Source organism: Lygodium microphyllum, chromosome 29, assembly GCF_053477565.2.
Source record: "Lygodium microphyllum isolate KBCC chromosome 29, Lygodium_microphyllum_v1.1.10, whole genome shotgun sequence".
In the NCBI taxonomy this organism is placed as follows: domain Eukaryota; kingdom Viridiplantae; phylum Streptophyta; class Polypodiopsida; order Schizaeales; family Lygodiaceae; genus Lygodium; species Lygodium microphyllum.
In genome coordinates this window covers 61372491-61396208 of record NC_141163.1, presented here as the reverse complement: position 1 = coordinate 61396208, position 23718 = coordinate 61372491, and positions in this window count along the sequence as shown.

Below are 23718 nucleotides of genomic sequence, written 5' to 3'. Positions count from 1 at the left end.
CTAGATGCCTTTCAGCTAGAGCTTAGGCTCAGTCAAGTTTAGTAGAGCAGGGGTCTAGAGTATTTACTGATGCTCAAGAGGGATGTAACACTTCCAGTCCACCAATTGTGGACAACTCTCATATGTAGTGAATCTTAGATGTATTTAGCATGCATCCAAGGTGTGCTGTTGATAGTATGTTTGCCATGGGATAAGTACTTAGTGTGTAGTCACTATGAGATGTATACAGAGATGAGTATGAGTTTCACTTGGGCATAGTGGAACTGTAATTTTGCATTAGCTTATGATAATTTTGACATGAATTTTGCCTCAATTTTGAGACAAATTTTTTTATCAGTTTCAGCTCAGATTTTTATCAATTTGAGAATTGTTTATGGTCGCTTTTGGGATCAGTTTTGAAATATAAATGAAATTGTACAACAAAGCATAAACTTAGAGAAAATGAACACAATGCAATTTTAAATCAATGAGTGAATGTTGAATATACAATAATCATGTAGCAAACAAACTATGAAGGAATGAAAACTATGCCCTGAACTCTCATGTCTAGAGGACCAAGGTAGAGGTGTTGAGCGGGAGAGTGTGTCGTACTCTCGACGGATACTAAAATGTAGCAAGGCAACCTCTAGCAATAAGCTAGATCCTAAGTCCATAAAATGCATCTTTCTTGGTTATGGGGATGCATGCGAGTTAGGCTATTACCTATGGGAACTATAGGCTCCCAGACTTAGCCATGATATCGTTTTCCATTAGGAAAGGATGCATAGGCAATCTGAGTAGGTAGTTGAGGTATGCATGATGATCTTTCAGAAGGAGCCTCCATCTCCCATATAGCCAGCTAAACAACTTGTTGTAATTAATGCTCCAGTGGTCCAGGATCCACCTGTTTTGAGATGCTCTACTAGATCTAGACGTGAGCCTCTCTCTTATGATGAGGCCATGCATAGATATGCTAGTCACTCATGGGATAGGGCTATGAAATTGGAGTTGACACCTTATAGACAAACCATATGTGGGATTTGATTTCTTTACCTTATGGCAGGAAAGCATTGCCATGTAAGTGTGTATACAAGTTGAAAAATATCCCTCGACATCCCAAGCCTACTTATAAGCCCATATTGGTAGCTAAGGGTTTCAAGCATCAACATGGTATTGAGTTCGATGAAGTATTTTATCCTATGGTCAAAATGACAACCCTACACTTGGAACTAGCATTGGTTTCTTAGTTAGATTTAGACCTTTATTAGATGGATGTAAAGATAGCTTTTCTACATTGGGACTTGCATGATGAGATTTGTATGTAGTAGCCTAAGGCTTTAAGAAAAAAGGTAGGGAACACCTAGTGTGGAAGTTTAAGAAAGAGTCTTTATGGCCTTAATGAAGCACCTGCGGAATGATACCACACATTTTATGCTTTTATGCATTTGTAGAAATATAGCTATAGTGTTATGGATTTATGTTTATACGTGAAGGAGACTTATGATGGTAGCCTTATGATTTTGGGACTCTATGTGGATAATATACTTATTGCTGGGAGAGATCATGATGAGTTGGATGCCTTGAAAACTTAGCTCAAGAAGATATTTGAGATGAAGGACATGGGATAGAGGCCTCACATATTCTTGGGATGCACATCACGCATGACCGTTCTCATGGGCTCCTTTATCTGTCTCATAGAAGGAGTATTTCCAAAACGTCCTTGAGAAATTTCATACACAGGATGGTAAGCCTATTGGTTGTTCTCTATCTTCTCATGTCAAGGTTAATTAGGCTATTTTTCCATCGTTTGATGAGAAAAAGGCCAAGATCTCTTATGCATCTGCAGTGGGTAGTTTGGTATATGCCATGATAGCCACTTGTCTTGACATAGCATTTGCACTGGGAGTTGTGGTATGCTATATGACTACACATAGCAAACAACATTGGGACTCCATAAAGGGTATCATGTAGTACCTGAAGGGCATAGCATCTATGTGCATATGTTATGGTAGTTAGGATACATAAATTGTGGGATACACTGACTTTGATTATACAAGACATGTAGACAGTAGGAAGTCCACTTTGGCTATGTCTTCATCTTTGCTAGAGGTAATATTTCTTGGATGTCAAGGATGTACTCTACTATCAAGGCTGAGCATGTTGCAGCCATTGAGGCTTGCAAGGAGGCTCTCTAGTTAGGCCGTTTGGTAGCAAACCTTGGTATTCTAATGTGGTCCCTACATTGGATTCAGATTCTATGAGTACTACCCAGTTACCAATCTTCCATGTGAAGACGAAACACATTGAGATGCATTACCACTTCATCAAAGAGGTCATTGAGGACAAGTCTATTGACCTTATCAAGATCTTAATTGACCAAAATCCTGCATATATATTCACAAAAAGTGTATCAGCAAAGCATTTTCCCTTCCTTAGAAGTTGATGGGCGTTGGATGAGACTATGTATTTCCTCATCCTATTCCACTTACATACATTTGTACTTTTTCACTTTTTTCTCATTCTCTTTTCACTAGGGGCACATTTCCCTTTAAGTAGTGGGAGGTTTTCAAGGGTAAAGGAAATTGTGCTTAGCCACCTATGTATAAGTTACACAGACAGTACTCGGACACATGTACATTGCAAGTGGTGGACGCCTGTGAGTGTCACTTCATTCTTTATTCTTTCAGTGACATTTCAATAAGAGAAGGCATTTGACTATTGGAGTTCCCACATCGTGTATGCCTCTCTCTCTTGCTCTTGCTCCTTCCACCATAGCTCTTGATTCCACTCACATGATTCCACTCCAGGCTCACTCCCTTTACCAACCAATAGTTCTTCCCATAATCATGCCAGTTAATGAGTTCAGGCTATATATTAAGCAAATTGGGTGATAATCCTTTGAACCCCATACCCTGCACTGATGAGCACTATAATATCATTCCGTCTATTCCACACAGTTTGGGACCTACTATCTCCCTCACAATTAGCATGGTGTCCCTATTGACTTGGGAGCAATAATCACCAAGAATATCATATCCTCCAATCATAGATATACTAGCTTCTTTCACACCTAATTTGACATCATGTAGCACCATGGTATTTGGTTTCCTCTTTCTAATAATAGATTTACATGCATTTGTTTTGCCTTCACCACCATGCCTTGAAAATTCCAAGAAGCCATAGTTAGTCTTTTCATGGTTATCTTACTTATGAATTTGTAACTCACCATCCTCATCTTTAGACCCTTCCAAGGCAACATGATAGTTTATATCAATGAGTGGCTTTTCGGTCAACCACTTGAGAGAAGGCTTCTTCTTCTTCTTCTTCTTGACATCTATTCCTACATTTTTTGGCTAAATGTTCTCATTGTTAGAGGAATTGGGTTGTGAGTCACTACCCCCCCTATCTCAATTGGCATTCTTTGTTCTTGGGAGCTCTTTGTCAAGGTTGATGACCTCCTTCTCTTTGCTTGTTTGATTATTCTTCTCCTTTACAATAGCCTACTATTGGGATCATTTTTCTTATTTAGACTATCCATTTCTTGTTTTTATTTCCAATAGATTCCCAGTCCTTACATGGGCAATCTTTGGTGTAATGACCTCCTTTGTTTGTAGATGAAACATATATCCAAGAAAGCGAAGAACTTAACATCCACTAGAAATGTAGTTTTGTTCTACCTTGAGCAATACATTAGATGTGGCTAGAGATGGGATGTAGAGTAGCCTGACAAGGGCCTATAGGCTCTTTGTCCACATCCATGGTAGTAGAATTAGAAAACTAACCAAAATTGGGCATTCTATTTGCAAGGCATCATCAAGATTAAAGTCTACATGCCCAAGAAGAGTATAAACAAGATTACCTTGATAGCCAAATGACAGAGCCCAAGATAAAATCTCTTTCAACCTTCGAGGTGACCATAGCTAAGATAAAATCTCTTTCAGCATTCGAGGTGACCATATCCTTTGACATAAATAAGCGGGCTTATGGGTTATCTAAATGTGAGTGTAAAGAAATTTCCAAGCAAATCAAAGAGTTGTTAGAGAGGGGATTTATTAAACCTAGTCCTTCACCCTATATGCCTCACATGTCTTGTTGGTTGAAAAGAAAGTTGATTCCTTTAGGATGTGCATTGATTACATGGTGAGAGCGGATGTTTGATGCCGAGAAGTGCTTAAAAATAGCCAAAAATTATGAATATCAAGGGAAAAATATTCAATGTCGAAGGCGGCGGCTCCAACTAGGACGATTTTAAGCACCAAGTGAAATACGACTCTTAAAAGGCACCTGAGCGACACTTGTTGATTTTTGATAATTTTTCAGACTGCCATGCAGATTGTCAGGAGTTGCCGGCCAATGCAGGATGTCAAGCCGAACACATAGAAATTTACAAAGCTCGATTCGGACACCGGACGGGGAAATGGCCAAGGAACCGGTCAAGATGTAAAGAGGTGGACAAAACTTGGGCAAACGGTCGTGACCTTTGGGGGGGTTTGGAGCATTTTATGTAACATGAAATCGTGGACATTTTAAAGATGAAGAAAACGTGAGAGGGGGCGCCTGTTTCACGCCTTTTTTGTGCCAAGATGTTGATGCATCCATCATGCTGCCTGTGAGCAACCCCCCATTTGATCATGGGGCTTGACTACCTTCTCCCTGCTGATCATATCACCGTCTCTTGCTTGCGCAATGATGGCCTGGATGAAGATTTCTGATTTTAGTCTTTCTCTCTCCTCCCTCTCTCTCCCTTAAGGGGTTGTTCTTGTGTGGAAGAAGACAATGAAGAATGATGGAGGAAAGCTTGTCCGGATGAGACTGGATTGCTTCCGGATGGATGAAGACATGAAGAGTTCTATTCTTGAAGATGATGAGCATTAAATGCATGCTGGAAATCAGTCCCGTAATCAAGACCAAGAAACTGAGACCTGAAAATAAGCGGTAATGCTATTTTTATAAAGAAAAATGATCTTTTTATGCTATTTGCTTTATGAAACTTTGTTCATATGGGATGAAAGTTCATTTAGATGTTGTTTTCCATAAGTTTCAACTATTTGCAACCTGAAAATCAGAAAATATAAGGCTACATGGCCGGAATTAGTGTCAAAATACATGAAAACACGCGTTTTAAGGGTAAAATTGGGTTTTTTGCTATATAAATGAGAAATATGATATGTCACACGAACTAAATCTGAGTTTTTTCTGTCAATGAACCTAAGGGCCACAACCCACAATCAACTTTCATTTTCAGTCATTATTTATCAAAGGAAAAATAGGGAAAAATGCCCAAAAATGGATTTAAAAATAGGAAAAAATAGGAGACGGGCTGAGAAAAATTAGGGAAAATCATATCTATGTTTGTGCAATGTGGAACGATGGCAAAGCACGAGGTTGACCTCGGTTTGTCCCTATTTCTATGTTTTGTGTGTATTTATCATTCTTTTAAAAGGGAAAAATGCATAAAAACCCTATCTAACCGATCAATGATACAAAATACTAAGAGTTGGATGAAGAGGGGATGAAATACTGAAAGATAAAGAAAATATTTGATTTATGCATTGCACTTGGCATATAGGAAACGGTTTGAATAAAGAGGATTGTAGCATGAGCATATGGCTCGGTGCCTCCTTTCGACGCAGTACGCGCTAGTAAAATTCATGGAAAGAATGCTTTATGCACCATGCACGATGTTGATCTCTCTTTTGTCTGAGCACATAGCCATACACGATTTGCATTAAGCATAATAATTAAAAAGTATCAGAAAAACCTCCTAGATGCATGGCACCTGTTTTCCTTAGGTTGTGACCAACGATGAGCGTGAGAGGATGTCCTAAGCTATAGGTTAGTCATTGGGTCCTAAGGGAAAAGTGTAGTGAGGAAACATGGTATATCTCCTGGAAATATGATAAATATAAAGAGAGAAGTTTGTGTTCGTTTGTGTTATATGTTTAGCAGCGCATCAAAGGGCCAATCCCTGCGATGTAGGAGAGCTGCAGTGGGGCTCCGATTAGTCGGTGGAGTGCCTCCTATGTGTGTGTGACGAGGCGTTATGCCTATGTACTTTGGGATCTCCCTCTGAGGAGTTTAAGGGAAACATTGGACTATAAACTATAAATGCATGAATTAAGCTTTAGGGCAGTTTGTCCTTTAGCATTAGATTGATGCTCCTAGTCCGCGAGGCCGTGAGGGTGTTTGTGTGTCATGAACATGAGGTCTGGCTAGTGCTATAGCCAGTGCCGGCCCATTTTAGGTCCCATCACATGGACCGTAATGAGATTACAATAAAGAACACAAACCCCATCCCCAAAGTAGATGATTTGATTGATGAGCTTAAGGGAGTAATGTATTTCATGAAGATACACTTGAGATCAAGCTATTGCCAGATTTGGATAAGAGAGGGTGATGAGATTCAAATAACATTCATGATTGGTCGGGAAATCCGAGAAGATTATTGGAAGGTATTGCCACTTACGCTAAGCTTTGCCTTCATATTATTATTTTTGAAAAGAAAGGAATTGTCTTGGAAATAAATTTGTTAAAAGTTTATGCTTAATGCATTTTAATTAAGATGTTAATGATTGCAAGTGAGGTACTAATCTTTCCTAAAATCATCAGGCTAAGAGATGGATGACTGAGTACAGATCGCCCAACTAAGGCAGTATTTTGGTGAGCACAGAACACTGACTGAGGCAGTGTTCTTGATGGCACTAGACCTCCTCAAAGGCCAGCATGAATAAAGCCTACTCCAAGGGGTTTTCTCTTTTTTGTTCGCATTAGTGAGTATTGATTAATCATGACACAAAAGGTCTTGTTGTAGGAAACTCTAATTGGCAAGAGGAGGTAAGGATACCAGGGGGCTCTAGTCATAAACTCCTTAGGCTCTTACAAACTGCCAACTACCCTTCAATTTCTAGACAATGTCCTGGAAGTTCCAATACTAGTTGAGGAACTAAACTTAGATAGAATAATACCTTTGAATAGAAAACATTGTAAGGAGTTATTTTTTTGAAAGGAACTATTGATAATGAATTGCTTTACTCTGCTTTTGTATTATGAGTTAAAGGCATGTAACAAATTTGTATCATGAGATAATTCAAAGAATCTATTTTTATATGTTGAACTTAAGGCGGTAGGTAATTTGCTAATTAAAAATACTCTCTCGAGGGAAGCGAGAGGATGGACCCCCGATGGATCTAGACCTATGGTTGGGTGGTCTCGATAAGCCGAGAGTTGTCGTAAGAAGAAATAAAAATCACATTTATGATGGACCATTAGAGATCAGAAATCCTAACTCGCATCACTTTAGAACCATGGGCAAAAGGGTTCAAAGTGCCATACTTCCATTTGTTTCCCATTCTCTTTGAATCTAGCACAACATAAGCCAATTTCAATCAGCAATTTCTATAAGGGATGGAGTCTCGAACCACTATCACTAATCAACCATTAGTAGTTGATTTGACCATAAAAGACTTAAGTCGATCCTCATGGGAATGGTCGAAACTTCCACTACTTGCGGGGTAGACTCAAGCAAGCCTAGTTAGCAAACTCCGAGGCTTTTCATTAAAATCCCAGACGATGCTTTCTAGGACATCTCTTGATGGGCTACTAAGAGCGCACCACCAAGGAAAGCTTGGGTGGGCACGTTATACCCACAGCTAGACACTTAGGTATTTTTAATGACCTATGACATGATTTTTAATAGTTTTTACTAGAAGGGTTTATGAAAGGATGTGAAAGCTTATGTTTCTAAGTGCATGCCATGTCAGAAGAATAAGGATAGCACTTATAAGCTAGGTGGTTTGTTGTAGCTGTTACCTACCCCTAAAGGACATTGGATGCACATAACCATGGATTTCATTATTATTGGCTAGCGGGTGCAGTACCTGCTGCTTCAAAATAATCCTCCATGGATTCGATCTAGATTTCAGCATCAGTTTGGACGGTCCTTCCCTTACCATCGAATTCTGGTGGCATGATTTGTTTGAGAAGAAACTTCTTCTCCTGAATTACAGTTGTACTTGGTACAGGGGTCGGACTAGGAATCTGCACTTGAGGTTGCGCCTAGGCAATAAGATTGTTTACGTCAAAAACTTACTAAACGTTTCTCACATTACATTAATATGCCGAGTTGAGCTTTTAGCCAATGTCCCAATCACTTAACTCCTTTACCAACACTTACAGCCATGACAATCATTGATAAAAAGTCTATTTTATTCATGTGGGCATAGCCCTTTTGAGTACATTTATTTTGGAAAGGTAGAACAAGCTGATTGGCACATCAGTTTGGGGAAAATAAGATTGTGTTACATTCGGCTACGGGAACTGAGTAATAATATAGAATGGGGTCATGGATTTTCAGGATTCGATAGGTCATAGGAAGCTTGGGGTATCCCTTCCTTTGATACCTGTTCTTCTCATAACGTCCCAGCACCTTGATTCTATTGGCAGGGATTATTCGAGTCACTTCCTCGTACACATACTTGTTCTGCTCGACCTTTCGACCACCGACATGTAGGCTTGTGTTTGCGTGAGCCTCGACAAAGATGAATAGCTTCATGATCTTTAAATCCTCCATCCACTTGACTCTATTCAAGTTGGTCTGAAGGTACACAAGTTGGTGGGCAGCTATGTAATAAATTCCTGATTCACCCATCCATCTCCGTTCCACGTACACGGGTGAAGGATTGTAGATACGATCTAGAATATTCATCATGCCTAGCCTCCGTCGATAATCCGAAGCACGCATTGCAGTCATATACATAACCTGGAACACCAATAATTTGTTCCATGCTTCACGACTCTGCAGGCCAGTATTGATAAGTAAGGAAATGTTCTTAACGACAACATTGCTCTACTTCCCCTTATTAAGTTTTCTTGTAAATATTAGATCCCCGTTGGTTGCTCTAATACCAACTGTAACGTGTCCCCCTATCCGCTTGTAGGACACGTCTTAGCAGCCCATTGGGAAGAGAGTCCAAAAAGCATCGCCCAGCACTCCCAAGGAATGTCATGGGGTTTGCGATCTAGGTCTTCCCGAGTCTGCCACGAAGCAGAAGCATTCCGGCCTTTCCCACTTAGGACAGACCTGAATCAGGGTTTCCCCAATGGTCAAGTTCCTAGGAGGTAACTAGCGTCGAGCCCCAGACGAACTACTTTGCATAGAAACATCAGGGTTAAAGCAGATTTATACTGCACTTGGTTCAAGGAGAATGGGAAACGAGAGGAATGTGAAGCTCGACCTCTCTGCTCGTAAGACATAGTCCCATTCTGTTCCCCTAAAACAGTATAAATCGGGATTCTAGCTTTCTAGATTCTAGGTCATTGTTACCTTGCTGTCAATTCCTTTGAGAAAATTTCCCGGCCAACCGGGACCACCCTTCCGTAGGACGGACCCAGGGTCACATCCACCGCACTTTCCTCAGGTTACTTTAGTTATCTAATTACCTACCACATTTAGTTGACAAGAAAAAATAGCTTCCTTAATTAACCAATTAATCACTAGTTCCTTTACGTAACTTAGGCACTAACATAGAAAAACAACATCAAACAAGTTCCTTTTCAACATTTGATCTTTATTTATTAGTCTTTGGAATACATCAAATAACCTGCCCGAAGGCTATTCTAGCAATCCTCAGGGATTGCTATTCCAAGTTCCGCCCATTGACTAGTATGCGGGCCTCGAGATCCCATCTCGAGTCACGTCGGCCTCTTGTGCACGATCCGGAGGCAAGGGATTTACAACCAAATACTCCTCTGGTATCCAAGCATCCTCCTACTCCAAGTAGCAACCACGGAGAGACCTCTCGTGGTGGGTTCGGTCCACGTACCCGACGCGGCTAATAACCCCTTTGGATAGGGTCAGGTAGACAGTCGAAGGTAATTGATATTGCCTCTCCCTCCAGGCTTTCAATCTAAAGCATTAGTTATTTTTTCGGTGTTAGTTCCTCGAGCAAAGAAGTACAAACAGTGCTCCTAAGTGTACAATCATAAGCATTCCAGTGGTCGTTTGTATGGCCAACTACTAAGGTGTGATTCCTTCTTCCCGAATACTTCCAGCATTCGATCCTGGATCAATCACGACTTGGCAAGATCCCAAGAGTTTCGTAAGCTGAGTTGCTTGTTTACCCTCTTTCCTTGGGTTAGCGTTTATACCCTATTGACCCAAATTGTCAATATCTTAGGTTTCCTTATATTAAGGTCAATAAATCCTAAGCAACCTCGTCGCCCTAACTTGGTTGGTCAACTGCTTTCTTGGCCAATTCGTAACTCCCCTAACTTGGCAAATCAGCCCTAAGGAAGGGTGATGTAGCAAGATGACTACTCATCCTCTAGAAAATTAGACTTGTACTTAGAACTCGCCAACCTTGTTCTAAGGAGTGGCAATACTATTTTGTGATTTAGATGCAAAACCATGCAACGTTGCAACTTGTTGCACGAGATAGGTGTCAACACCTAACTTGTGGGATTATTTTTCTCATCACACGGTATTCCTTGGTCAAGGATACCTTTGGTCAAGATGTAGGGTTTGGGAGTCCTATTGACCCAACCCAAAACCTTGACCCTACTAGGCTGATAGTCGTTTTGGCCCTAGGGTTCCTAAATTCCTTGTGCAGGTCTAGTATTCGGTCAACTGATCCTGAGGGTAGGAACCCTAGATCATTCTTGCATGGTGATTAGATAATCCTAACATTTCATGGATGTGGGTAGGACCCTTAAGATTGGAAGTATTAAGTCGGCAACCCAAGTGCGATACTAGGTAGAATTTTATCATAGCTTAACCCTACCTAGCACATTGATGTGATTGTCATATACTAATTAATCATACCTTTACGATTCTCATGTAAGATATTTAATTATACGTCAATTACTTAGTTGATCTAACCAACCCACGATTTAAGATGATCTTTCCTTTTAAAGATGCAAATACTTTCCTCTAAATTTGCAAGTACTTTCCCCTAAAAGATGTAAGTAGCTGCAAGATAGGTGAGATGCACCATTCCATGCAATTTCGAGACCATAGACCTTTTTGCCTTTATGCAACTTAAAGGATCTACAAAGATATTTCTTTTCCTTGCGCTATACTATAATGATTGGCATTCAGAGCTAGCTTTTATAAACCCTACGTTGATGCAACGAAATCAAAGCTTTAATATTTTTAATGAATATGCATTCAAACTTTGATAAAGAACTCCATGCATGAGCAAATGCCATGAGTCCATCATTGATTTAAACCTTCCTTTACCACTTAACTCAACCTAAAATGTAACTATCATCACATGCAATTTGCAAAGTTCATAATTCCTTTCCATGCATTGCGACTATTTGGGCATCATTTAATGACCGTCTATGATTATCTTCTGTCAAGATTGTGGGAGAGAAGGAAGGAGTCTCACTTGTAGCTTTCTCGCATACACAAATGGGGGAATACACACAAAGGTGGAGGCTGAAAACAGTTTTCCTCTTCTTAGTTGTGTAAGCCAAAAGAACTCTAGTACAAAGAAATAGAAGAACCCTATATATGGGTCTCAAACCAAACTCAACTAACTAACTGAGCCACGAACTAGAGTAGATAAGGATAGTTGTCATCTAGCTAATATTCATGGGCAGTGTACCAACCGCATCTGCAGCTAACAAGTCAGTGACATAAATGCACAACGGTCACCCTGGCATATCACGAATGGAGCTCGATATCTCAACATCTTCTACATGAGTCACAACCAATAATTTATTTCATAAGCGCATTATGTGTCATAAGCCCTATCCTTTGCGAGATGCAACATGGACACCTTCGCTCAATTTCATCTTTCAACTTTGCAACATACGTTCAAAAATGCAACTACCCTTGACCACGGAAGTGCATGCAACTGAACTATGTAGATCGAATGAGTATATAAATTTCCTAAGGAATTTAAACTTCCCTATGAGAATTCAAAACATGCTTAATGCATCCTTTCCACGCGGGAATTTTATTCGAAACCTGGGCATTTAGTATCGGGGCGTTGTCTACTCTCGTACTTTGGGTGGAAGCTCCCACGTGCTCTCCTCTCGTCTTTTACTTAGGAGCCATTGACGCAGTAGATTTCGATGCATCGAATCTTCCTTGGCTCCCTTACGCACTTCGAGGCTACTACTGTCTGAGATTCTCCTCTTCCGCGAGGAATTGGGCCTTGCAGACACGGTTTTGAAAAAATCCCGAGAGGCATGGGTGAACTGGGTTTAGGAAAGCTTCAATAGAAGCTTCCAATCCTCTGGATACAGGGATGACATGGAGAGAGAGTGATGATTGGGGATGATGATGATGATGATGATGATGAAGGCGGCGGGGCGGCAGCTGGCAGCATGGCGGTAGTAGACGGACGGCGGCAGGCAGCACGATCCCCACGGTGGGCAGTAGCAGCACAGTCAATCAATCCCCTCCCTCAAGCTTGGGGAGGGGGGTTCATATAGGGTGAAGATGGGGGGGGGAGGGGGGGGTGGACACACAAGTGGCAGGGTGCATGCTTCCCCTCCCCATGCCCTTCCACCACTCAAGCTCATACTCCCTCTCCCCGCCATGCAACGACTGAAGGGGAGGGAGTTTCTTAAAAAATTTGCAAATAATCCTTTATCCTTTTTCCCTTGGAGGGGTGTTCCCGCGGTGAACTATGGGTTTTTAACCACGGTTTCTTATGCACAATGCGGGCTGGAGTTTGTTAGTGCACGAAGAAGGAACACTTAGCCCAAGGTTTTTCTGTTGCGGATGATTACTTCGAACCGCTTTTGCGCGAGGTCTAGGGTCGTTAATATTTATTTGCAGAAATATTACATTTTGGATTGCTAGACCCAGCCTCTCCATCAATTCTGAACTCATGATGTTAACAAATGATCATGTATCTACAATAGCATGATCCACTAGTATTCCATCAACATAGGCTGTAGCCATTGGGCATGTTTTTCAGTAGGCTCCCACCAATAATCTCCTACTCATGCTATGCCCAAAGGTTCTACGATATACCCAGTACACAATCTTTTTAAATTCCTTGCGCACTCTTGGACACAGCTTAGTGCAAGAGATTCAGGTCTAGTTTAACTTCACAAAGAGAGCTTGCCATATTGAATTAATGATAATTCACTAGAACTCTCTTCTCTTGCCAGATCATTCTCTCTTTTGGCTGTTGAACTGGTTTTAGTGCTTCCTTCTTAGCTTTTTCCTTCCTCCTTGGTAATTCTTTATCCTTCTTGGTGTCAGCTTTACTCCCTATGGGTTTTAAAGGTCCCCCTTCCATGTTGGGGTTAAGGACTTGCGTCCCTTTGTCGTCTTGTTTAGGGTTTCCATCGATAAGTTTTACATTATCTTTGTTTCTTTCTCTACCCTTTTGACCTTTTGTAATGGCCCACAAATTAGAAGCTTCAGTGCCATTAACCCATACATCATCAATGAGGATAACTCCATTGCCACTAGGTAGCTCCTCTATAGTAGCCTTACCTCTTTGAAGGATTTGCTTCAGTCCATCATCTCTTTGAAGATTGTTCCCTTGTGTGCAGTGGTTAACAGGACGTGGCTGTCTACTACCTTGTTGGAGAGAGCTAATCTTACTCCAATAGGTGGCAGCCAAATGGCCGGACTTCCCACAAATATCACATTTGACATTTGGACAATTTCTAGGGTAGTGCTGGCCACCACACCATTTACAACTAAATCTCAAGGGTACACCCTCTTCAGGGTGTTGACTCCCTATCAAATTCTATTTTTAAAAAAGAAATTTAACATCAACGGCTATTTACTTGACTCATAGCCATGATTGTCTATTGGTCGTTCCAGTGGCCTAACAATTTGATTGGGCATGGGTTGCTAACTCATAGGAACAATGTTAGGGTTCACTATTTGGCCTCCAACATTTGGTGGAGCCATCTGACTAGCCATAGGCATAGTCACAATGGGAGGAGTTGGCAATAAAGGCACATTTTGGACCATGCCTCCTCTCACATTCGGGTTAATCATAGCTATCCCTTGACTTCCATTGCCATTGGTCAATGCCAAATTATTGTCTGAAACTAAACCCATATTAAGATTGGTTCAAGAGGTGGCATATGACACTTGTAGTCAGGATTCTACTTCTTATGCTTTTCTAATGGCACTGTCTACATCCGACAAAGTGACACTACTCAACTGCACCTGAATATTGAAATCCAGACCATGCAAGAAATATTTCACTTGGGTAGTTGCTAGAATAGGGATAGAGGCTTGCAATTTGCGAAAGACCTCTTTTAACTTCTTGGCGGATATCCTCATGTGGCTCTTGACGTGTCACATTTGGTACACGTAGCCAATATTGATCACCCCTTTTAGGGGCAAGCTCCCTTCCAAACGTTTTGAAAAATAAATCAATAGTGGTTATGATTCCAACCTCTAGGACGTGATACCATACGATAGCTCTTCCTTTGAGAGTCATGTTAAAGAACATCATTAAATGTCCTTCATCTTTAATCTGACAGTTGAACATCAAATTTTGGAATTCGTTAGTGTGAAATTCCACATATTCTTCCACTAACACATTAAATATTGGTAGGAGGAAACCTAGGGTTGGAAAATCCACCATTCCAGCAAGTATAGCAATAGGTTGTGCCACCATGGTAGCAACTAAATTTGCTACTACAGGGGTTTGAATAACCAAAACTAGAGCTCCACTCGAAGTGGAGTGATTGATTAGAGGGGGGAAAGAACTAGAGATTCCTTCCCCTAATGGAGTGTATGCCGAGCTAGGATTATTAAAACCCTGCCTTGCAAAGCTATTGGGCCACTCCTTTGTGGAGAGTATCTTTTGTTTATCTTAGCCCATCATCTAGCTTGTTTAGCCCTTTCTTGCTTTGGAGCTCTACTTGATAGTTTTGTAAGTCTAGCTCACTAATTTTTGGCATACATAAGAGAATAGGTCCCAATAGTAATAAAGCATAAATTCCTAGCATAAATGCCTTAGTCTAGGGTAAGTATAAAAGGTGGAGGTCTAACATGTGTAGCATCTTTTTGCCATTTTACAAACATTACTTGTTTGAGGTCTCAACCTCCCACCATCTAAGAGGGTGAATACTCTTGGCCACTATATCTTGGGGTCCATACCTTGCTGCAACCTCTCATCATTTGATTCTCAACCAATATTAGTAATACCATTTCTTGCCAAGTCACCTTGGCTATGGCTTCCTGGCATTTTATGTCTGTTTCTTGTATTTTCAGTTTAAAAGCTTGCTGTGGAATTTAGCTTTATTACATTGGTATTAGAACATGGAGTTTGATCCATAGGAAGAGTCATTTTCATGGTGAATCTGGTTACAGTCTAGGCACATAGTAATTGGAGGACAAGAATTAGTTATAGGATTTGATTCAGTTAAAATTGTGACTAGTTAAGGTCTCTGAAGTAAACTGTGACTAAATTTGATGGCCTTGAAAAATGTTTGAAGAAACAATGGCGGATTCATGGTCATTAAGTGGTACATGGTCAAATGGGCCATTTTGAAGGATCATGGACTTAACTGAAGCCTAAACAGGGTTTGGAGAGGTTAAACCGTGCTTTCTTTTTGGAACAAGCTTCTCTTTCCTCTTTTCAAGCTTGTTGCTGGAAACTGCCATGGAGATCTTTGCTCATTTCTCTTTGCCATGATCATCTCTCTTCAAGCCACCTACTGGAGTTGATTCTTGAGGCCTTGAGCAACAAATGGACTACCTATTTGAGGGATCTTCAGCAAGATAATGATCACGTGGAGAAGAAGAGGCTCTTGGAAAGTTTGCACCATTTTTTTGGTGCTCCTTGCTGGCTTGTTATTGAGCAATCTCCTTCACCACTGAACTTCTCCTTCATTTGATGGATCATTGGCATCACTGACATGAAGTACCTACACTCTATTGCTTGATCTTTCACTCTCCTTCATTCCTGAAGCTTTCTTCACAACCCTAGCTATGGCAGATTTTAGGACAGCATTGATTTTCTTGGAATTTCTTCAAAGAATCAAAGGGCTTTTACTCTAACAAGTATCATGGAGCTTCCTCAACACTCAAGGGACCGACATTGAAGCCTTCTTGGACGTGAAACTTCAAAATATGGTGGCTATGGAGTCAAAACACGACAGCAAGATTCAAGAATCCAATTCTTGGATTATCTTCTTCAATTTCATGGGGCTTTTGTTTTCTACAAAGCCGGGAAGGTTTAATTGAAGGTATTCTTCAACGATTTGGTTTACATTGAAGGAATTCTTAAAGTTTGAAAGCATTTTCATCCCTTGTACATGGCAATGTCTGAAAATTCATGGAATCCATGAATTTAATGAGAAATTACATGTATTAAAGCTCAAAGGATCTTCTTCAACAAGCTATTGTGGATTTCTGGCAAGTCATTGACTTCTTTTGATTGCATTGGAGCAATCTTATTGATTGGGAGCTGAAGATTACTTGGGAGCAATCATATTGGACAAGTTCTTCTTGAAGATTGGTCTTATTGATTTAAATCTTGGTCTATTGATGGGGTCTTATGCTGAAGGTTAATTGATTGGATTCATCCACTACTTCCCATCATCATTAAAGAGGTGATTCCAGTACTTTTAGCTTAATCTCTCTTTTATCCAATTGTTGAACCAGTCCTATTGTTCATAAGAGACATTAAGTGTAGTAGAACCTCTTAATTCCTATTGAAGGCATGTAGAATTCAGCCTAGGACTGATTATGATTGTTTGATGAGTTCTTTTCTTCCCATTCAAATGTTGAAGCTAAAATTGATTGTATAAATGCTACTCACTGCTTACTTGACTTGGATTTTTGTTGGATGGTTGATCATTGATGCTATAGGACTGAAATAATGATGAAAATGGTGAGTGGGAATATTGTAAAAGTAGTGAGTCATTGCAAAAGGGTAGTGCCCTATCCATAGCCTTTTCAATTCAGTCATTTCCCAATACCTACTTGCATTTCATTAAAAGTTCAAAGGATTTTTCAATAAATGCATAGCATCCTTGTTTGATTAGCCATTAGAATGTACTTGCCATGTTGGTTCCCATGAGGAAAAGTGGATGCCAAGCAAGTCAGGAAGACAAAAGAGAGGTGACCCTCTCTTCCCAATTAAGACCTTGAAGGGGTGCACAACTCGGCTTGAGGTGGAACTTTGTACGTCCCTTGTCTCGGAGCCCATGCGATTTTCAAATTTAGGTGCAGGTACATTTCCATTATCAGAGTTTGGCCGAAGTACAGCATTGATCAACAATAATAAGGGTTCCACAAGTGGTTGGTGAACCATTGGAAGAGGGGTAGAGCATCTTCTATTTTTAGGACACTTACAGGTGTTTGACAAATAAAACAACCGGTATATACCCATCTAGAATTCTCTGGACAGGTACACAATTCTAGAATTCTAGGGTTTCCACATAGGTTGCTAGAATTCTCTGGACAGGTACACAATTCCTATTACAGAAAATTCTATCGTGATGTAATTTGGGTTCCTAATAGATTGATTAAAAGAGGGGATCCTAAGCTCCAATTTGAATCAAAAAGTTTGTAATTTTGTGACAGCAACCCTCCCACAAACATAATCAACCACAAAACCAGGGACAAAGCACACAAAATCTATGTGTATGGCTCTGCCATTAATATCAAAACTAAAAAAGAAACCATAAATCTTTCTCTTAATTATGAACAAATTTTTCATCTTCATCCATAGCTTCAACCATTATGCAAGAACAAAAGGGAAAATAGGGATTTCTGTACAAAAAGCAGAGGAGAGAGGAGAGAGAACAACTTTTTGCACCACCAAAAAGAGAATATGCGATTGGACAAGAGAGGGAAGGGAAAGAGGCACATAACCACTCGTGCACTCCACCCCACCTCTTCCCCAAAAAGCACATCCCTTCGTGTTTTTATTATTTCTTTGAAACTTTGATATATTTGATATTATAAGGCCTTTAGCCTTTAATTTTGAGTATTCCTACCCTTCACAAATGCATGCACATAACACTTTTGTGTATACCATTTATTTATGATGGTGGATGTGGCCCCCTCATGTAAGTGTGTATTTTAGTGATTTTGCAACAATGTAGTATTATTCTCTTGACAAAAGATAAAAATATGATGCATGCTTGGATTCTTTTATGCCTTGTTTTTATTCTAAAACATGGAGCCGCAAGAGAGACACCAAGGAAAAGGGGATTCTACTGCAAGAAAATCTATCTTGTAACATCAATAAGCTTTTATTTTATTCTTTTGATGACCAAAATAAGAAAAATAGCAAATCTTCATGCAACATCATAGTAGATATCTCCCACGGATTTGATAGAATCAACCATAATTTTCAACTTCTTCACAGAATCCATCAATAGAACAAGGAACATAAAAGGATACACTATTTTTGAATGGAAATCAATCACATAGTATTCATCTTCAATGTCTTTATAGTTTTCTCTCTCAATCTCTCATATACAATTACACTGTTTTGATAGAATTGACTATCTCTCTCTCTCTCTCTCTCTCTCTCTCTCTCTCTCTCTCTCTCTCTCTCTCTCTCTCTCTCTCTCTCTCTCTCTCTCTCTCTCAATAGTACATCATCTCCTCACTACCATACTCTAATAATGACTCTCAATAATCCTTTTTAGGTCGTGGATGCACCTCCCAAGAGGTATGTCTGATGTGAAGAGGCACCAGAGCCACTATAGTGTCTCTTCATAGCTTACTGCAGTCACTATCACTTCAGTCTTCAACAGCTGCTTCTTCCATTTGTTTTAGCTCTTTTGAACTTAGATTTATCTTTTCCAAAAGTTAGAAAACTTTCCCAAAGTCACACATACATTCTACACAACACTTACAGAAGATCTACAGAACAGAACTGAACATGAACAGAGCACAGATAGAACAGAGACAGAGTAGAGACTGAGGCTCTATAGAAGGTCTATAGAGGGTTACAGAAGGTCATCAGAGAACATCAAATCCTCATAACTCAGACTAAAACCATTCCCAACTATCAAAAACTATTCAATAAACCTTCAAAATATTTCAACCTTCATCAATCATCAATCCATGCTTCATATAGAAGAAAATTAGAACAAAATAGAGACTATATAGAAGGTATCAGAACTAATTAGAACCTCAACAGAACCTATCAAATCATCACAGAGCTTCATATTTCCACTAAAAATCATCATGAACTTCCAAAACATAATCAATATCATCCAAAACACTCTCAAACACTTCCATTATTAACCATACATCATTCTAAATCCATTTAAAAAAATCATTCAGACCTAAAAAATAACAAATATCAATCAAAAATTCAGTCTTTTTCCACTCTCAACATTCTAGCATCGAGAGCAAAAGTTATGGCCAATTTACCGACAAGGGGTCTAGTGGACTGCACCTAAACATGCTGTTTGGAATACACTGTTTGAGTTCAATCGACCTATATACCCTATTGCAAGTTGAGATATTATTAAATCTACTATATCCCCATATAATAAGCTTTCCATAGAGCTATTAAGCATCAGGATTGGTGCCATATTCAGAGAGAAACAAGGGGTTTAGTGATAAACTATCTACTATTATAGTAATGTTTCCTAATGGCCAGGAATAAGAAGAAAGACCCTATTACTGAGGCATTGAATGATGGTGTCAGAGAATTCCAAGAGGATCAAAATTAGACAACTGAAGCCCATAATGTTGATCAAGTAGATGAAGAATTAAGTATTGGGATTGCTCATAGCACACATCAAGGACAATAGGACATGCATAAAGAGCATGCCAAGAATGATTATCTCCTACTGTCAAAAGAGCTGGGACATGTCAATGAAGGCCTTTCTAAGGATTTGAAGGTTTTGAATGAAGGTTTAACATATGAATCAAGGTTGGTTGCAAGGGATGACACAGTTATACCAAAAAATCTCTAAATTGTAGCAAAGCAATAAATTCTTATTCCAAGAGCTCATCTCAGCCATAAAGGAAATCGGAAGCAAACCACAAAGTGAACCTTAAAATATTGAAGACTCCCATGCGATTCCCTTTGTTGGTAATCCTTCCCATCCAAACAATGAAAAGTCTCATCCAGTAATGCACATCTTTGAAAAGGGAGAGCCATCTAGAGTCAAGGGCAACCTTCATCCTTCACAAATTCATGGTACTCATACTCTAAGGCCTCAGTTTAGTAGTCCAAAGGATAATCATAGTCATGAAGAGGAACATGAAAACACTTGATGGGACAGTGATTATCATGGATGTGACCCCTTCTACAAGAATTTTTATCATGAGTCCTTAAATGCACAAAAAGGAAATGCAGTCAATAATCAAGTTCATGAAGGTGGAAGGCACAATGAGTGAAGATCAGCCCATGACATCCCAAACCAAGAGCATGTTTCAAATGGACAACCCTCATCTCATGGTTTTAGGCAACTGACTTTTAGACAAAATTCATGCAATAAATATTCATGGAGACAAAAAATCTAATGGGCAGCCATCTTACAATGAAAAAGAATATAAAGAGAAGATCAATATTACTAATTTCAAATGAGATAATACATCACCCTCAGAATGGAAGGAGTGGATCAATAAGCTTGAATTATACTTCACCCTTTACCCTAGAAGTGAAGAGGCCAAAATATATTTCATAGCCCTTCATCTTGAAGATTATGCCCATACTTGGTGGTGTTACATGCAAAATATTGGGCAATTTTTTAACTCTTGGGAGGAGTTCAAGCATGTGATGTCTTTATGTCTCCTTTGGAAAAAGAAAGGCTTCAAAGAAGATGGTATGCATGCGCTCAAAGGGGAATGTCTGTTAAAGACTATTCCAATGCCTACTTGAATCTTTCCATGTATGTTGAAGGTATTTCAGATTTTGCTAAGCTGAATAAATACATTTTTGGTCTTGACCCTGCCCTATCATTGAAGGTAGGAGCTCAACAACCAAAAACATTACCTGAGGCCATACAATTGGCTGAAAGATACTCTTTGAAGTACAAAAGGGATGCATGAAATTTTTAGCAAAAGAAGTATAGGTAATAATGTTTCCAATCAACCTACAAAGTATGGGTAGGTTTTCAGCCAATCAAGAGACTCTTTTAGATAAGAAAACATAGGTTATACCAATGCAAACAATTATAATAGTAAAGTGCCAACATTTTCCACTATTTATACCTCTAAACAGAGTGGAAATTTTTTACTAAAATAGGGGCAAACTTTCAAAAATGTGGCTGAGCCAAGAAGTACTTTTTCAAGAGCTAAAAATGCTCCTAAACTACCCCAAAACAGTTCTAATAGCAACTTCCTTCCTCACGACAAACTTTGAGAAATGCATACAAAAGGATTATGCTTCAAGTGTAGGGAAAAGTGGTCACAAGATCATAAGCTGAAGTGTAAAGCTAAGAACTCAAAAATCAACATGGTGATCACTCAGGAAGTGGAAGTTGAAGAAGATTCACAAAGAAGAGCATGCCACCAACGAAGAATTCTATGATCCCATGGATGGATTTCCTTTTGATCCAGGTGGTAATCATGATTCTCATGTTTCCTTGTATACCATCTCACATGATGCATGGACTAGTTGGAAAGGGAAAAATACACTTAGACTCAAAGGTTTCATTAATGGCAAAGTTGCACATATCCTAGTGGATACAGGCAACACTCATAGCTTCGTCAACACCAAATCTTTGAATGGGCTGAAGTTGATACCCATTGATATGGATTCTTCCTTGTGGATACAAGTTGCCAACGGTGCATATGAGTCTAGTAAAGAAGTGTGTCCATGTACCTCAATTGAGTTATTTCCCTCTTGCACAATAAAAGTGGATTTGATCACTCTGGATATGGAGCCTATTGACATTGTCATTGGTTGTAATTGGCTGAAAACACTTGGCAAATTTACCTTGAACTTGGAGCAAATGCTAATGGAATTTAATTGGCAAAGACAGCACATAGAGTTGAAAGGCATAGATCACAAACAAATAGAACTCATCTCCATGAAGAAATTGCGAAAAGAAATCAATGCAAAGTCATGCATCTTCACTCTTTTCCTTGCAAAAGTAGATGAAGGACAATCAACAAATCAGCCTTTTTTCTTCTTCAAAGGAAAGGGATCCAAGATTAGAAGAGCTATTGGAGGAGTACAAGGATTTATTTCAGCCACCATCATCTTTACCTCCAAAGCGAGAGGTTGACCATCCTATTGACTTATTGCCCAATACAAAAACCCCATCAACAAACCTCCCTATCACTTGTCCAAGTTTGAAAGGGAAGAAGTGGAGCGTCAAGTCAAGGAATTGCTGCAAATGGGTTTAATTCAACAAATTCAATCACCGTTTGCCTCTCCCGTGCTCTTAATAAAAAAGAAGGATGGATCATTTTGCATGTGTATTGATTATCGGGATTTGAAAAAGTCAACAGTCAAGAATAGGTATCATATTCCTCGAATTGATGATCTTTTGGATGAGCTTAAAGATGCAAAAGTCTTCACCAAAATGGATATTCGATCGGGTTATCATCAAATTTGAATGAAGAAAGGAAATGAGTTCAAAACAACCTTTAGAACTGAAAGAGGGTTATATCACTTCTTGGTTATGCCATTTGGACTTTCTAATGCACCTGCTACTTTTCAATCCCTCATGAATAAAATATTGGAGCCCTTCTTGTTCAAAACAGTTCTTGTTTTCTTTTATGATATCCTAATCTATAGTAAATCCAAGGATGAGCATTTGAAGCATATGAGAGAGGTCTTTGATACTTTACAAAGAGGTCTTTGAAGCATATGAGAGAGGTCTTTGAAGCATATAGTAAATCCAAGGATGAGCATTTTAAGCATATGAGAGAGGTCTTTGATACTTTACAAAGACACACACTCTTTGCCAAGATGACAAAGTGTTCTTTCATGGAAGATGAAGTTGAATACTTAGGTCATGTTGTGGGAGAACAAGGGATTAGAGTGGACCCCAATAAGGTAAAATGTGTCAAAGAATGACCTACTCCTATGAATGCAACCTCTTTGAGAGGATTACTTGGGTTGTCATCCTTCTATAGAAGATTCATCAAGAATTATGCTCATGTGGTAGCTCCATTGATGGATAGGCTCAAAAAGGAAGCTTTCTTTTGGGAATCTATCACCAATTAAAGTTTCAATGAGCTGAAATCTCTTCTAATTTCAACACCCATCCTTGTATGTCCGGATTTCTCTAAGGAGTTTATCATATGTGTGAATGCTAGTGGAAGAGCAATTGGGGCTGTTTTATGTCAAGATCATGGAGTCATAGCTTATGAGAGCCGAAAGCTTGATGACAAGGAGCGTCAATTACATGTTTATGAGCAAGAGATGTTAGTAATATTGCATGCTATCAAAAAGTGGCATCATCACATTTATGGCAACCATTTCAAGGTCAAAAGCGATCATCATGCGCTGAAATATTTCCTTTTACAACCAAATTTATCTCCCAAGCAACGAAGATGGTTAGCTACTCTTCAAGGATATGACTTCAAAATATCTTATATGGCTAGAAAAGACAATGTGGTGGTGGATGCCTTATCAAGAATGTGGGCATGTTCCATTTCTACCATTTCAATCATGCATTAGGATTGGATCCATGATATCCAAGAGGAGTATTTGCTTGATGAGCAAGCATCAAAGATGATGAAGGAATTTCAGCAAGGCAAAGGAGAAGAGTATCCAAATTTCAAATGGCATAACAGTCTTTTATGGTATCGTGGTAGAGTATTCTTGATACCACAATCTTCTTTCAAAGACGGTATCTTGCATGAGATGC